This window comes from Podarcis bocagei (genome assembly GCF_964188305.1).
Source record: "Podarcis bocagei genome assembly, chromosome: 3".
NCBI classification, from domain to species: domain Eukaryota; kingdom Metazoa; phylum Chordata; class Lepidosauria; order Squamata; family Lacertidae; genus Podarcis; species Podarcis bocagei.
In genome coordinates, this window is record NC_138127.1 from 71,591,651 (window position 1) to 71,606,617 (window position 14,967).

At 43.6% G+C, this 14,967-nt stretch overlaps 1 long non-coding RNA gene across 1 annotated transcript in view; it reads left to right on the plus strand.

The window, feature by feature from the left end:
- The first annotated feature begins 76 nt into the window (after positions 1-76).
- LOC308582932 overlaps positions 77-14,967 on the plus strand; it is a 211,818-nt gene continuing 196,927 nt past the window's right edge. Inside the window, exons 1-4 of the long non-coding RNA XR_014005945.1 lie at positions 77-169; positions 1,987-2,137; positions 2,408-2,844; positions 3,716-3,773. This is a non-coding gene — a long non-coding RNA (uncharacterized lncRNA). The remainder of the gene's footprint in view (positions 170-1,986; positions 2,138-2,407; positions 2,845-3,715; positions 3,774-14,967) is intronic.

Consider the following 14,967-nt stretch of genomic DNA (forward strand, 5'->3'; position numbering starts at 1 on the left):
CATCTTTGCCCCGGGTATTCCGGTCCTTTCTCTCCGCTTTCCATCGCGCACGTGCACGCCGCCATGTTTGAGAAGGGCAAAGCAATTCTGGTTTAGTGGGAGACGTGGCTTAAGGAGAGGCTTTCTGTGTTTAAGGTTTCTGGCCGGCAGAAGAGCCGCCGAGTAAAAAGTTAGGGGTAGGGCTTGGAAATGTTACACAGCATTGCGTTTCGGCGACTGATAGATGCTGCCGCAGTTAAATACCTCGAATAAGTCGAATTCGCTACTGGGGGAGGGAGGGCATGGCATGGATTGTTACCTTATTTCTGCCTGGCGATTCTGTTATCACCTACATCTTCCTACACCCCCCGCTATTCGTTTTATCTCATGAAACGAGAACGATTTTCATCTTTTAGCTGGCTCACTCCTTCATACAAAAAATAGTATCTATAATGTGTTACTAAATATGGTGTTGGGCTCATATGGTGTTGTCAGAACGGAAAAATGCAAAATATTTTGAGGATGCGGTTGTGTCGTATCCTTTTAAAAACAATTGTGTGGTGTTGAGGGATGCTTTTATGGTCCCTAGTGGGGCAGATCCACACCATATATTTAAAATGCAATCAAGACACGTTTAAAGTACATGACTTCTCCCCCCAAAATATGGGAAGTGTAGTTTTCTCACATATTTACCATTCCCAGTACCCTAAACATACTACAGTTCCCAGGATTCTTTGGGGAAAATCATAGTGTTAGGAGTTTGTGGGTGCCAGATCTCTTTAATCCCTGGTTCCAGCAAGTTTAGAAGCCAATTAAGAGCTAACTTCATCAATCCATTATTTTTAATCATGTAGCTGGAGAATAGCAGCATAGATATGGAGAGAGATGGTTGACATCATGTAGTGTTCAATTATTAATCATCAAGATGGATACCACTTTTACCAAGACCCATAATTGAAGTGGTTGCTGAACTACCAATAATATTAGGTTCCTTAACAATAATTGCGGCAAGGTGAATGGAGCAAATAATAAAAAATGCTAATGACTAAAACTTCAGATGTTCTAAAAGCTCACAAGACTGCATTAAAACTCTGATTTTAGCAGCTTCTTCGTCTTTTTTTTTTGCTTGTGAGCCTTTAGTATGCACAGCATGCATCTTTCCCACCCCAAGTGCAAGGAAAGCAGAGTTCTAAACAGTATTTTTTTACAAGAAAACCAAACTCCCCACCAACTTATAGCATATTTCTTATAATTTCAGGCAGCTAGAAAACACCCAAAATTATGAGTCTTATAATTAAACTAGACAAGGAGGCACCTTTGGGTAAGGCTGTGAAATCTATCCAAAACAACACAAGCTGCTACTGAAATACAATCATTTTGTGTTCTTGGGCGGAACATAGTCATCTGCGTTATAGCGGAGGGTGGCAAAGCAACCTGAAAGGAAGATGAAGGCAACAATACTGCTTAGGGTACAGAAAATGAAGAGGTGTTTAGGCAAAGTGAATTGATAAGTAGCTTGAAATTTAACAGGGAGGGATGATACTGAAATGTAGTTCTTAAGGTTGCACAAATCACTTTGAGGGCCACTTTTACCTGTTTATTAATTCAAAAGGGCCACAGTGCTATATCACTACTGGGACAATGTCACATTTTCAACTAAGTGCTTAGGTTTTTTTTTAGTCCATTTTCTGTTAACTGAATTTTTCTCTGCACCAACATTTCTGTCAGCCTCCTTCATTCCTTTATTTTCTCCCTCTCTGTAGCCACAGTTCTGTGTGCTCTTCATCTGTTACTCCCTTTTACTCTTTCCCCAGTTCATAGGTCTCTCTAACCTCCTTTTAAAAATTTCCCTTTTTCCTTTCTCTGTATTTCTGACTCCATTTCTCTGTTCATCCATAGTACTCTTTTCTCATCTCTACAGCATCACAGATCTCTCTACCTCGTATGTTACCCCACCTGCCTCTTCTCCGTTTCTCCACCTTACAGGGTCTCTTTGCCTCCCCCTAGGGCCAAACTAGGCAGGACTCAGGAGTTCACTTCAAAAATGCAAAACCATATCAGAGGAAACTGAAGGTGTTTAGCATTGCAGCAGGCAAGAAGTAGGAAGTTAACATCTTTCTCCTCTGCTGTGGTCCTGAGGAAAAGCTCTTTTCTAAAGGTGTGGCATTTGCAACAAGAGGGAATTCCCTATTGGTGGGGGGGGGTTACTCCCTAAAGCCAACACTGCCTTTAGTAGAGGAATTTTCCTCAAAGGCTAGCAGGAAAACCCTATGCCTGCTGCAGTCCCAATCATTATAATTCCTACCACCGCTAATGCAGCTTTTTGCATTTTTAAAAACCTGCATGTGAAATGGAACAATGCATTTAATGTCACATCTTATTTGAACCTTAGTCTCTCTTTTTGTTCTGTTTCTGTTCCCCTCTATAGATCTCTGCACTGAACAAGCAACAGCGAGCCACAACACCAAATGTATTCTCTCCTACCAAAGCAGGACATTTTTTAAAACATATAAAATATGGGGAAATTTTCCCCAGCCCTCACAAATTCCCCCCTGCCCATAAACGTAATATCAACCCACCCTTTTAATTCTGTTTGGATTTGGGGGGAAACAAATGCAGGTTTAAATGCAGCTCGCTTTCTCTTCTAGGCTTGTCATTTAGGGCTTGCTGTTCTGCTTTAAGCAAAACCTGTACCTATGTAACCCCTATGGCTTAAGTAGACCTGTTACTTTAAGGAGGTTCAACGCTTTCAAGCTCTTGTGTGCAGATGGGTGGGGAGGAATGGTGGCCTTTGGAAGCCATTTTGACTAAGAGCTGCAGGAAAGGGATTCAGGACAGGCCTGGCTTATCGAGTTATTTCAAAGGGTGAGTCCCCCTTACATTCTTGTTGTTATTATCTAGGGGGTCACTCAAATCCATAAGAAGAGAGGAGCATACTTAAAATAAATATGTGAGTGTTTTTAATTATTACAGTACTCTTGTTTCAAGAATATTCTAGAACTGAGAGCAAGGAGCTCCATTTACCATCAGGCTGCACTGCTGGGGCTCTTCCTTTTCCACAGCAATTCTGCCTTTTGGGAGACTTTCTTGCGAGAAAGGAGTATTTTTATTTTTTCATTTTGCTCGGTTGGACTCTCTAGTTAGAGCTTTAAAAACCTGCATTGAATGATGTTTGAAACTTTGTTTCCACATAGACTTTTGTAAAGTCTAAACCTAGGTGGCTGGAGGTGCAATCGTAGGGGCTGGGGAGAAAAAGTATATTGGGCTGGTTCTGGCTATTGTATCATCGCCATCCTTATAACAATCCTGTTAGGTGGGTATCATTATCTTCATATTGGGGAATGAGCCTGAGGAAGAGTGGCTTTCCTAAAGCCACCCAGTGAATTCATGGCAGAGGCCAGATTTAAGAGGTTGGACAAGAAGTGTTCATATTGAATCCCACCAAATGTTCAGTGAATGCATGGGGGGGCAGGATTTCCACCTTCTGTTCAGCATTAGTGGGAAAGGAGCTCAAGTAAACATTGACTGTGAGAGAGTGCTCATGTGAACACCCTCCAATGTGTGGGGCTTTGAACCCATATGTATTTTCCCTTACCAACCTGCCCATTTATTAAGATTTGAGGAAGAAGCTCTCCTGGTTATTCCCATGTTAAATGTACTCACTAGAGGCTAGCCTTTTTTTGTGCTGGCTCCATGTCTGTGGAATGACCTCCCCACCAACTTTGCATTTTTTCAGACACCTGGTATAATAAACCCACCTTTTCCTGCTGGCTTCTGGTGGCAGATGGGTTACGGTAAGTTATTTGAACTGCTTTTAAATTATGCTATTTGTGTAATTTATGAGAATTGTTTTGTTTAGTAGGTATTACGGTATGTTTTATTATCTTTCTTTTTTTTTGTAAACCACCCCATTACCATTTTTTGTGAGGAACGGTATAGAAACCTCTAAATAAATGAATGACTAAGTCCAATTTTATTCAAGTCAGCAGCACCTGGAGGTCCTTGAACCAAAACCCCTGAATTTGGGTTGGCAGACAATAGTGGACTGTGGTGGTGGTGACAAGTGTAGTGTCTCAGTATGAGCAGTGAACCAAGTAGTCTTTGCTTCAAAGCTCACTTTAACCTTGAATTTGCTAGGTAGGTCTAGATCTGCCAGCTGTTCTCTTGGCCTCATCTCCCTATACGCAGCATGGAAATCATAATATTACCTTATACTATAATACTTATAGGGTTGTTGTAAGGGCTGCTAGGATGATGCACTATGTGTACTTGAAATATGCTTGCTACCTGAATGCTAGGTGCCACAGTATTCTTGCATTATGTGTGCCATTTCATGTTATTTTTGCTGCCATGAACCTTTGCAACCTTGCCTGGGATTAAGGTCTGTCTGAACCAAGTTCATGATTTGAAGTATGATGTTTCTACAATCTGAAAGCAGCTGGAGGCTGTGGCCCTGTGCAAGCGTCCCTTGGAGTAAGTCCCATTAAATTCAGGAAGACTTCTGGCAACATGCATAAGATGGGGCTGAAAGATTGCAGAATAGTGGTAGAGAACTCACTACATGGAGCAGATCCAGGGTTTCCCATTTCTGATTTATTTTTGGTTAATAAATAATGGGAAAATCTGTAGCATTTTCTCAATCTAGCAAAAGCTGGGCTAAAATAAAATGCATTTTGGGGGAACGCAGCAGGCTCAAAGCTAAAACCCAGCTGAGGCTCCCAGTGGTGTTTTTGAAGCATAGTATGCAGAGAGGGGCATAAAAAGAAATACAGTTTTGCTTCAGACACTATTCTTGTTTGTTTAGCTGAGTGTAAATGCAATTTAAAAATGCATAGAGGTTTGAATGCAGCCCATCTGTCATGGCTTTCGATAGGACGAAATATCCATCAATCCTGCAGAACAAAATTTCTGCCTTAGAAAAGTACATATTGATTCAAGGGTGACGGAGAACTCCCTTACCATCCCTTGTAAAACACACACACACACACTTTACAGTGCAATCCTATACATGTATGTTCCAAGGTAAACCCCAAGTTCAGTGGGACTTACTCATGTGTGTATAGGATTGCAGCCATTGTGTCCTATCCTGGGATGGGGTGGGAATGAGAAGAGCAGGACTCTCTTGTACTTCTTCCTGTGTTGCAACAATTCTAAAAGGGACCGCTTCTACAGCTGTAGAAATGATTAATGGTCTAATTTGGTTGTTTCTGTCACTGCCTCTTTAGGAGTCAGCAAACACTATGTTCATCTAGCCCAATTCTTTCCAGGTCAGCCCCAAAGTGGAACCTTTGCCCTTTGCCTGGGGATAACATGGCTCCTGTTGTTGAAATGTGTTTTTCAAAGTTATTCAAGTTACTGTTCATTCCATGACATACTAGTAAATAAATAGGTGGTGGAGGTATAGAGGTGATTGTTGCTGTTTTGGTGCTGGGGAATACTTGCCTCTTTCTGTCTTGATTCTTGAATAATAGCTTGCAATTTTGTGGTGCGCAAGGACTGCAAATCCTGTATTTAAAAATGTATATATATACGACATGAAAAATGACTAAATATCCTCTGTGCGTTGGCAACAGCCTTCCAATGGCTGGTGTTTTAATACAGGTAGTGGAAGCTGTATAAATAGATCTGAGTGAGAAGAGGGGTGAGCAGAAGGATGTGTGATGGGATTGTTTTTATTGCCCTTTATATGTTTTTTTACAAAGCCAATATTCTGCCTAGTCTTCCCAGTGGTGTTGATAGAGTTGGAACTTTGGCTCAAAGCCCTGGGCCTTAGAGTCTGGAGGCCTTCCAAATGACTACCCAGAGAACAGTAGTTTATGAGGGCAGCAGCAAACAGGTCTGACACCAGCATTGGGTCTGTCTGAGGCTTACTAGGACTGACACTGGTCACTGTAGAATCCTTTCTTCAATTCTATTCAGGGATCAGCTGGTCAGGAATGCACATTGTTACAGAAGTTTATTTTTTAATTTTTTTACCCTAAATACATGTTGCCTTTTACTAATATAAAATGGTGTTAATTCCTAAGAGTTGTACTCAAGAGTACACACCTGTCAAAATTAATGGTCCTAAGTTAGTCATGTCTTAATCATTTTTAGTGGATCTACTATTAAAATTGGGCCCAACCCAAAGTGAATGTGTTTAACATCAGGCCAGCTGAAGCAAACTTTATTTTTGTTTATTTCTGGAGTCATGATGATGCTATGATTTAAGTGAGCTTAAAACGTGAAATTACACATGCTCAGAGTGCCCCCTTTTTTAAAAAAATAAGGGCTGAGAAACTATTCTGTGGTGGTGCTTTTTTAAAATTTTTATTATTATTATTATTAAAATTTGTATACTGCCCTATACCCGCAGGTCTCAGGACAGTTCATAGGATAAAATCACAATATAAAAACACAGAATACTTAATCAAAATACAGAACACGTAATCAAAATAAAAACAAGAACAATTATACCCACATGTAGTGTAACACCAAAATGGGCTGCACATTCAAATTCCCTTTGGATCTGGTAGAAATGCACACAAAACTACAAAATTGTGAAGTTTATTAAGAGTTAAACTGAAATAACAGGATGAATGGAGGGGGCAGAAGGTTGTTTCAAAAAAATTAAAACAGTTTAGTCCGAGCCTATCTTTCCTCCTGCAGCTGCTTGCAATCAGCTTTGGGTCTTCCAGTGAGGTGGGGGACAAGGGATGGTATGGCAACAGTTCCCTTTTAAGAATTTCTGACCCAGGTGGGTCTTGATAGACAGCTGGCGTTGTCCAGGTAATCGCAATGCAGCCAGGTAGCTGGGAGAATGCCCAGGGGTCAGAGGCTGAAACATTCAATGTGACAGAAGACTGGAGATGGGCCATCAAGGAAGAAATACGGCCATTCCTCAGCTCTTAGCTGTGACTCCTTCAGGAAGACCAAATGAAGAACAAAAGATATGCCAATCTTCAAGTGGCAGGGGACCAAAAATGAGACCTGCGCCACAGGCAGGAGTGTGTGAATCCTTACCACCTAGCCAACAGGGTAGGTGAAGCATTTCAATCAGTTCAGGGCAGATGCTGTAATTATCTTTCTGCACTACAATCCCCTGTTCTTATAACTGTTTTGTGTTTGTGTGCTCTTCCGCTTCTGCTTTCCTCCTGTAATCTCGCCTGCGGCCAGCTAGCCCTAGCCATTTAGGTCCAGGAAAGAGTCTGATCACTGATTATTAAGTCTTGGGAGGCATTAACTCAAATACAGTTGCATTCCCAATATGGCTTGCCCAAGGCTATGTGCATTCAGTGTGTCCAACGAGTATGGGAATGGCAGAAAACGCTATCAGAGTCCTGCAGGCTGGATGGCACTGCTCTTGATGTCTTCTCCAAGTGACATAAATATACAGAAGCCCCATGAACTCAGTCCCTGGTTTGTCTCTGTGTCACCTTCCATGCTTCCACCTTGACAGCTATGCACAGATTTCCGAAACAGCTTGAGATTACAGAATTAATTAGAATTAAATTAATCAGTACACCCACCACAAGGCTGCCTGGTTCCACGAAATGAGCAATTCTCTTAAGACGTGTTTCCACAGCCAGGGCTGATGCTCATCACGCTTGTCAACACACACTTCTCATTTTGATGAGGTTTTGTCTCTTGCATGTTTGGAATGTGGTGAGCACTGAAAGCTTCTAAAAAAGATATATGGCAGGGATGGCCGTCCTTGTATTTCAGTGGGAGTGGGACACACATCATGTTAGGAGGGGGACAATTTAAGGAATCAGAAGTATGGGCGTATGATGAATATGCATCTGTTTTTGTCTGGGACTCATCTGTGGGCGCTGCATATTCACTACTGATGTGCCTTCTGGAGGGAAGCCTCTGGATCCTCCAGAACAGATGAGTAACAACTTCACAAACGCCAAGGTTGCAGATTCAATCCCTGTAAGGGACAGGTGCAAATCCCTGCATTGCAGGGGTTGGACTAGATGATCATCAGGATCCCTTCCAACCCCACAATTCTATGATTCTGTGTCCAGGAAGACCCTTACGTCAGCTCTGAACATTGTTCATGAGCCTCAGAGTACACACCATACACTGAAAGCACATGTTTTCCCCCAAAGAAATCTGGGAACTATATTTCATGGAGGGTTCTGGAAATTGTAGTTCTGTGAGAGGTCAGCTACAGTTCCCAGAATTCTTTGGGGGATATCACATATTTTAAAAGTATGGTATATATGCAGCATGGAAGAAAACCATTGCTGGTGTGGCATGTACGTTTTGTTCAGTGAGGGATTTTCATGTGAATTGCAAATGCGGGAAAATGTTTTTCTTAGGCTGCAATCTTCTGGACAATTAACTCTGAATAAACATGTTTAGGACTGAGCTGTTTGAATGACTTCGGCTATATACAAAAGTGCAGAAAATATACCTAATATATGTATAATATATACCAAATAGGATGAGGATGACCAGATAAGCAAGGGAGTTTCAATTTGCCAGTCTCAAGCCTTCCTTGCTTCATAGAAGCAAGGACAAATGGTCTGTCTAATAAAAGAAACAGCTCGGTGTCTTCAATCAAGTATGTGAATAAGGTAACCTATATTGGTATGTGATTAATTCTCCCACAAATGACCACTGGCACTGTCTATTAAGTCAAATACTGAAGTAAAATCCACGAAAGCCACATAAAAGCTTCCACCCATCTCAGACTTTTGTGAATCAAATGGATGAACACGAAGCAGTGATCAGTTGTGCTTCTTCCTTGCCAAAAATCCAGCATAGCAACCCCTTGTCCAATTTATGCAAAAATAATCAGCTACCGGTTCCTTCTCTCCATGCCAGGCCCTCTCATATGTGGATCCCATGAACAGCAAGTGATAAAACTGTTCCCGGACATTGCCGCTTTAGGCAGCAGGCTGGCTAAATGAATACCCCTCCATATGAAATCTTGTTTATTATTAATATTCCCGTAGGTAGAAAAAACAGATGTCACAAAGAAAAGTTATAGGCTAGGCTTGTGCCTAATAACACTAGTTTTGGATATGCAGGTTTCCTCACCCCACCCCAGCTCCCCCACCAAGAAGCATTGAAATCTGAGGTTTGCGCTTGAAGTGATAAGAGTCCAGGAATCACCGTGACACCTCCCCTACTTTTGGTGGAAGAAGCCTTGGTGTGGTGTGAGAGGAGTACGGCAAATTGGAGGACCAGAAGGGGCTTCTGCACACCAAAGCCCCCTCTGCAAATGCAAAGTGACAGCTTTTTGCAAACCCAGGGTAGTTTTGTATTTCCTAAATGGGCCGAGTGATTACATCCTTCCAGGTCTCTTTGCTGAGCTCCATGGGAACGCATGGCTCGGCGCTTCCAGCTGCCTCTGATCAAGAAGTTAGTAGGGAGCCTGAAAATAGCATATTTCTCCTGATATCATTTCTCCAGCTCAGGATGACTACTACCAGAATGATCAACAGCGACAAACGTGCTGGAAAATGGGAACCTGGCGAAGAATGTTAATGCCCTCCAGTCCATGAAGCCATGGCAGGCTGAAATTTCACCTCCACCACCCACATGCACACTGACAGATCATTATCCATATGCCTGCTTGTGAAATTAATTGAGAAAATCCCCCAGCTAGCACCCTGCCAGAGCCCTAATGGAAAAACTCTCTTCTCAGTCAAGCCTGCAAGTAATAGGAAATAATCTAGACAAACCTCCAGCCACTCTAGGCCCAGTCCTTATCTAACTAACTTGATTCTTGAGCAATTCTTCTTTCTATTATCTCTGTGCACTTACTAGAATAAGCTGCATGGGCATAAATAGATCAATACACTGGGAGATGATGGATATAGAATGTGCATTGTATGCTGTGTGGATCCTCCCTATCTCATCCTCTCACTGTATCCATACGAGTATGCTAACTAAAAACCTATTTATCTGGCCCACCACCCATTTTCTGGGAGACAGCATGGTCTTGTGAATTTTTTATGGCTTCGCTTAGGTTGGAGACAATCCAAAGGTCAAACTCCACGCTATGCCTCCAGTCACCTTGCCAGTAAGCACAGATCATAGGGCTACGGTACTTTCTGAATCCCTGATCACCTACAGGGCACTAAATTACTGCTATTACGCTGCAATTTGCAGTACAATATTACTCTTTGATGCACTACCTGCCTTTGTCTGTCTGCATAGCGGTGAGGACTGTATGCATTATTTACCAGGCTAAGCACACTGCTGCGGCTGCTGCAGCTTGCTACGGCACAAACGAGGAGAACTGGAAACTGGTTTTGAAAGCGTAAGGGAAAACAAGACATGGCGACTTGGCATTGCATCCTATTCAAAAATAGAATGCATCATTTCTGCAGCTGGCCTGTCCCAGCAAGGGTGTGCCTGCTGGGACTTCTGGGAGTCATGGTGGCAAGCATCTGGAGGGCACCAGGTTAGCAAAGGCTGATAAATGGTGGGTGATAATCTTTCTCCTGGAGGAGTTTCCTTCCAAACCATTGGATGCCCTTTGGGACAACCAAAGAAGACCCTGAATTCAATACAGAACACACTCAAGGCTTTGCTCATCTCCTGTACCCCACTGGGACCAAACTCGGGGAGTTCAGGCAAAGCCCAAAGAATGACTTAAAAGGCCTGCAGTGACTTATCTAGTGGGTAGGAGAGCTGGGAGGGGGGGGGAAATATCACATCTGGCAACCAATGCACCCCTATTTCGGATAGTACATGGGTAGATAGGTTTTAAACACCTAGGACCCAAATTTTCATGCCCCCTCTAGCAACTATGGTAGCTCATTTACCAGAAGTAATTTAGCATTAACCCTGGAAGTGTATACTGTACTCGATTCTGACCAAACTTAGCCTCCAGAGTTCATGCTAAATGCATTAACACCCCCAAGATAGTCTTGCTTCTCTCAGCCACAGCCTTGGAGTCAAACAGGAATCAGGCATGACTCTGTTTCTTCCAGGTTTCAACCTGCAGCTTTGCTTCTAGCTTGCACACACAGTTCCCCACTCTGACCTTTGTCTTTCTAACTACATTTCCCTGTCACTTTCCTTTTTGCAAAGAGTCCAGTAATGTGAGGAATCAGGTTTGTTCAGCAGTCAACTATAATTGCTCAACCTGAATTGGCTGGTTTGTGATTGAACCACATCTGCAAATAGACACTCTGGAATCCCCCCCCCCCATTTGTTTCAGATTCATGGTTGTCTATTGCTTGTTTTGCTGTTTTGTATTGCTCATTCATTGTTTTGTTTTGCTTGCTTTGTTGGATGGAAGTAAACAGGCTTCTGCACTGGGCTGGCACCAGGGGTAGGGATTGCTGGGCCACCTCCCAAGGCCCACGCTTCTGCAAGGAAGCAATTGTCAGTCTCTGCTGCACCCTAGTCCTGCAGTTTTTTCTTCTTGCTATCGTCGGTTCACCTGCCCTCTCCAAGTAATTACAGTGATAGAATGCTGCTCAGTTGACATTAATTAATTTAATAAAAGCATTTTTAATCCACTCTTCAGCAGAAAAGGCTCCCATATTTATTTATTTTTAAAGGGGGGGAAACTTCCTTCCTGCTCCCGGGGTTGCAATCAAAAAGCCAAAACACAAAAAGAAAAAAAAGATGGGGAGGGAGAGTTTAAAAAGCAGATTCAGGCAACAGTTCTAAAGATGCATAGTTCTTATAACAACCCACTGGGATGGAAACAGTTCAGCGAGAGGAGGAACGAAAAGGAGCTGGCAACTCAATATGGCCGATGGCGTGGCCCTGCTTCTCTTTTCCTGCTTCAGCCTGATGGAATTGCTGCCACTAGGTGATAGCAGCCTGCTGGAAACCTAGGCTGCAATCCTAACCCCATGTTCCTGTGAGTAAGCCCCACTAAATTCAACAGGACTTCTAAATTGACATAGGTAAAGGTGCAGCGTAAGTAACCATCCTGGCTTTGCTGCCTGAACGAGTCTGCAAAAATGGGCTAGGGGACAGAGTTGTCAAGCCCCTGACAGGCCACAACAGCTAGTGAATTGCATTTGGCTTGAGTGAAAGAGGAGGTCACGAATTGTGCAAGTCTGTTTTTACCAGAGCAGCCTGTGGGTCCCAGTGTGCTAAAGGCATTTATTTGGATTCATTAAGTTCTCTCCACACATATACGGCAGCCAGACCTTATCAGTGCATACATAGACAAGGCCATTCTGATATGTGCTTTTGATTCCTCGTGATGCTATTGCAATGCTAGAGCGTTCAAACGGCTTTGTACCAAACCAGTTAATCAGAGGGGAGCAAAGTAATATACAGAGACACAAGTACATAGAGTTCAGCGGGCTCCATCTTCCGTGGTTTAGAATCCAGTTCACGGATAAGATAATGTTTCCTCACTAGCTGATTGTCAGGGGAGAGTAGAGTAGGAGGCAGAGTTGTTATTATTGTAGAGAGCCTGAGAGTGGAATTGGCTGGCACTTCAAGAGGCTGTACTGTTGTTTTCCCTGCTCCAGGCTGTGTTTGAGGGATTTGCTTGCTCTTTCTCCAACAGGATTCCTTGGCCCCATTATTGTTCCACCTCAGGAAGCAGATTGCTGGTTGCTTTTCCAGCTCATCCCCCAAAGCAGTCCTTAAAGGAGATGGGTTTCTGATTGAAATACTCCCCGTCAATTGCTGTAGAGATTCATCTGAAAGAGCATGAGCACCCTGCGGGTGAAATTGCCCAAAAAGAGGGGGGTGGGCTTTCCCCAGGCCTCAGGCTTCCTCTGCCATCCACATGGCATCTGTGCAATGATGTATCTCCTCTGCGCTCACACCCTCTCTTCCATATGCTTTCTTGACTCACCCCTGAAAGCCTTCTCAGCAGTGGCCCCTTGCTTATGGAGTGCCAACCCAGGAGGGCTTCGTCTGGCGCTCACTTTAATGCCATTTAATGCTAACGCCTTTTTATTTAAAATTCCATGCTCCTAATGGCTGGTTTTATGATACGTGTTATTTTTTACTTTTTAATGTGATTGTTTTGTTAGTGCTGCTGTTTGTATCTGTGTGGAATTGTGATCTAATACTGTTTTTATTATGTCCGATCATCATTCAGAGAACAATTAGTATAGGGTAGCTATTATAAAGAGGACCTGAGCAATCCCAAAGTAGTGGTGGTGGAGGAACTGCCCCTTCCTAAGGCCTGCCAGCTCACTCAGCCAGGGTGAAAGGTGGCGCTGCTGAATAGATGCTGTAGCAGCCTGCTGGAAACGTAGGATGCAATCCTAAACCCACAGACCTGTGAGCAAGCCCCACTGAATTCAACAAGACCGAACTTCTGAGTGGAGCTGCAGATTTATGTTATCTGTATTAACATCCCTCTTTGGCAATGTCTCTTCAGTCACCTTGCTCAGCCTGTAGAAGCCTCAACTTATAAGGATAAGGGTGGGATGGGGTCCAAAACAAAAGCTGGAGTTCCTCAAGGCGCCAAATGAAAAAAGAATGAGAGCTGGATCTTAGACCTGGGAGTTTCCAAACTCAGGAAATGCTTGGCGGGGAAAACCCACTGTTTGTGATTCTTGATATGTCCAAATGAGCCCAAGGGCACTTCCAGATGGCCGCTATTATCAGGTGGGATTCTATAACATACCGGCAAATTCAGGTTGTGCAATTAAAGTTGATCTGGAGGTCTTACACAACAAACCTGCTGCCCCCGAAAGATTGGCCACTTTGCAATAAAGAAAGTGATGGGGCTATACATTAGAACACTGTACACTTGCTTGACGCGGCATCGTGTAACATCCAGGCAAACAAATCAGAATGATGCTCAGTAAACAAGTCATCTGTAAGCATCCCAATTTTCCACTGCTGGCTCAGGGACTGAGACCATCTAGGAGTCTGTATGGCACACATTTAGGCACAGATGCCTGTCCCTTATTGTTTCGGAGTGTCTTTTTCCAGTCAGGCCTTATGCTGCAAATGTGGCATAAGCAAACTACAGGGACACATTGGCATGGAAGGCAAGAGGTAGTGACAAAAGGTCCCTGTGTGCAAGGCACACATTTTATTTTCTAATTTGGGATTGAAGCTCTGAAAGGCACAAGCTAGTAGGGTTTGAATGCATCATAATGACATACAAATGAGCTCTCCTGTGCCAAAGCTTTGCAACCCAAAGAAAGGACAACAATGAGCCAAGCTAGTTAGCTTCAGCCTCCAATGGCCAGTCCTTGAAATGACATTAAGAGCCCTGCTGAGGTTGGGGGAGCTGTCAAGGCTTGGTGGCAAACAGAGTGCAACAGCAGGGAAGCAGCACAGAAATGCGCAACAAGAGCATCAAGGCAGACCCAGCGGCTTTGTGTTCAGATCTGGATCCAGACTGATTGGGCCTGTCAGGGTTTCCTTGCCAAGCAGAAAGGAGCAAATGCTCTTCGGCTCTGTGGTGCCTGCATGCTGCGCTAGCATCTCCATCTTTCCCCATTCTGGTCATGTCTGAGCTGCCAGGTTCGTGCGTAGCTGTTGCTTCTCTTGCTGAACTGGCCAACAAGCCCACCTGCTTCAAAGGCAATTCAGGCCCCAGCTTCCAAGGTGGCAACAGCGAATTCAAATTGGAAAGCTCTTGGGCTTGGAGCTCAAAACTCCGCTTTCAGGTTTCAATGTGCTGGAGGTTAATGAGAAAAAGCATAGCCAAAAATGAACAAATGTAGCAGTTGGCTGTTCCCAAACTGCTGAAGATGTGCAGAGGACTGAACATTTCCCAAAAGGATATCTGAATTCCACAGGATGTAAGGTGGAGAACCATTTTCAGCCCAAGGCAGTGCAAGCTTCTCCATTTGGCCAAACATGGCTCTACCCTGCCAACCGCAGTCTGCCCTTGGTGGAACCGCAGTCTGCCTGCCTTCTTACTTGCATCCAGTCCAGGGTGTGGCACTCGAAATGTATATGGCCTCTCTTTTTAAGAGACATGTGTGATGTGTAGTTGAAACTCCCCTCTCCTTTCTGCACATGGCTGCCTCCATAAGTCAGTAGGAACCTTAGTTTTGCCTTTGTAGCAGCTAGCAACTAACTTAGGTGTTGTGTTGC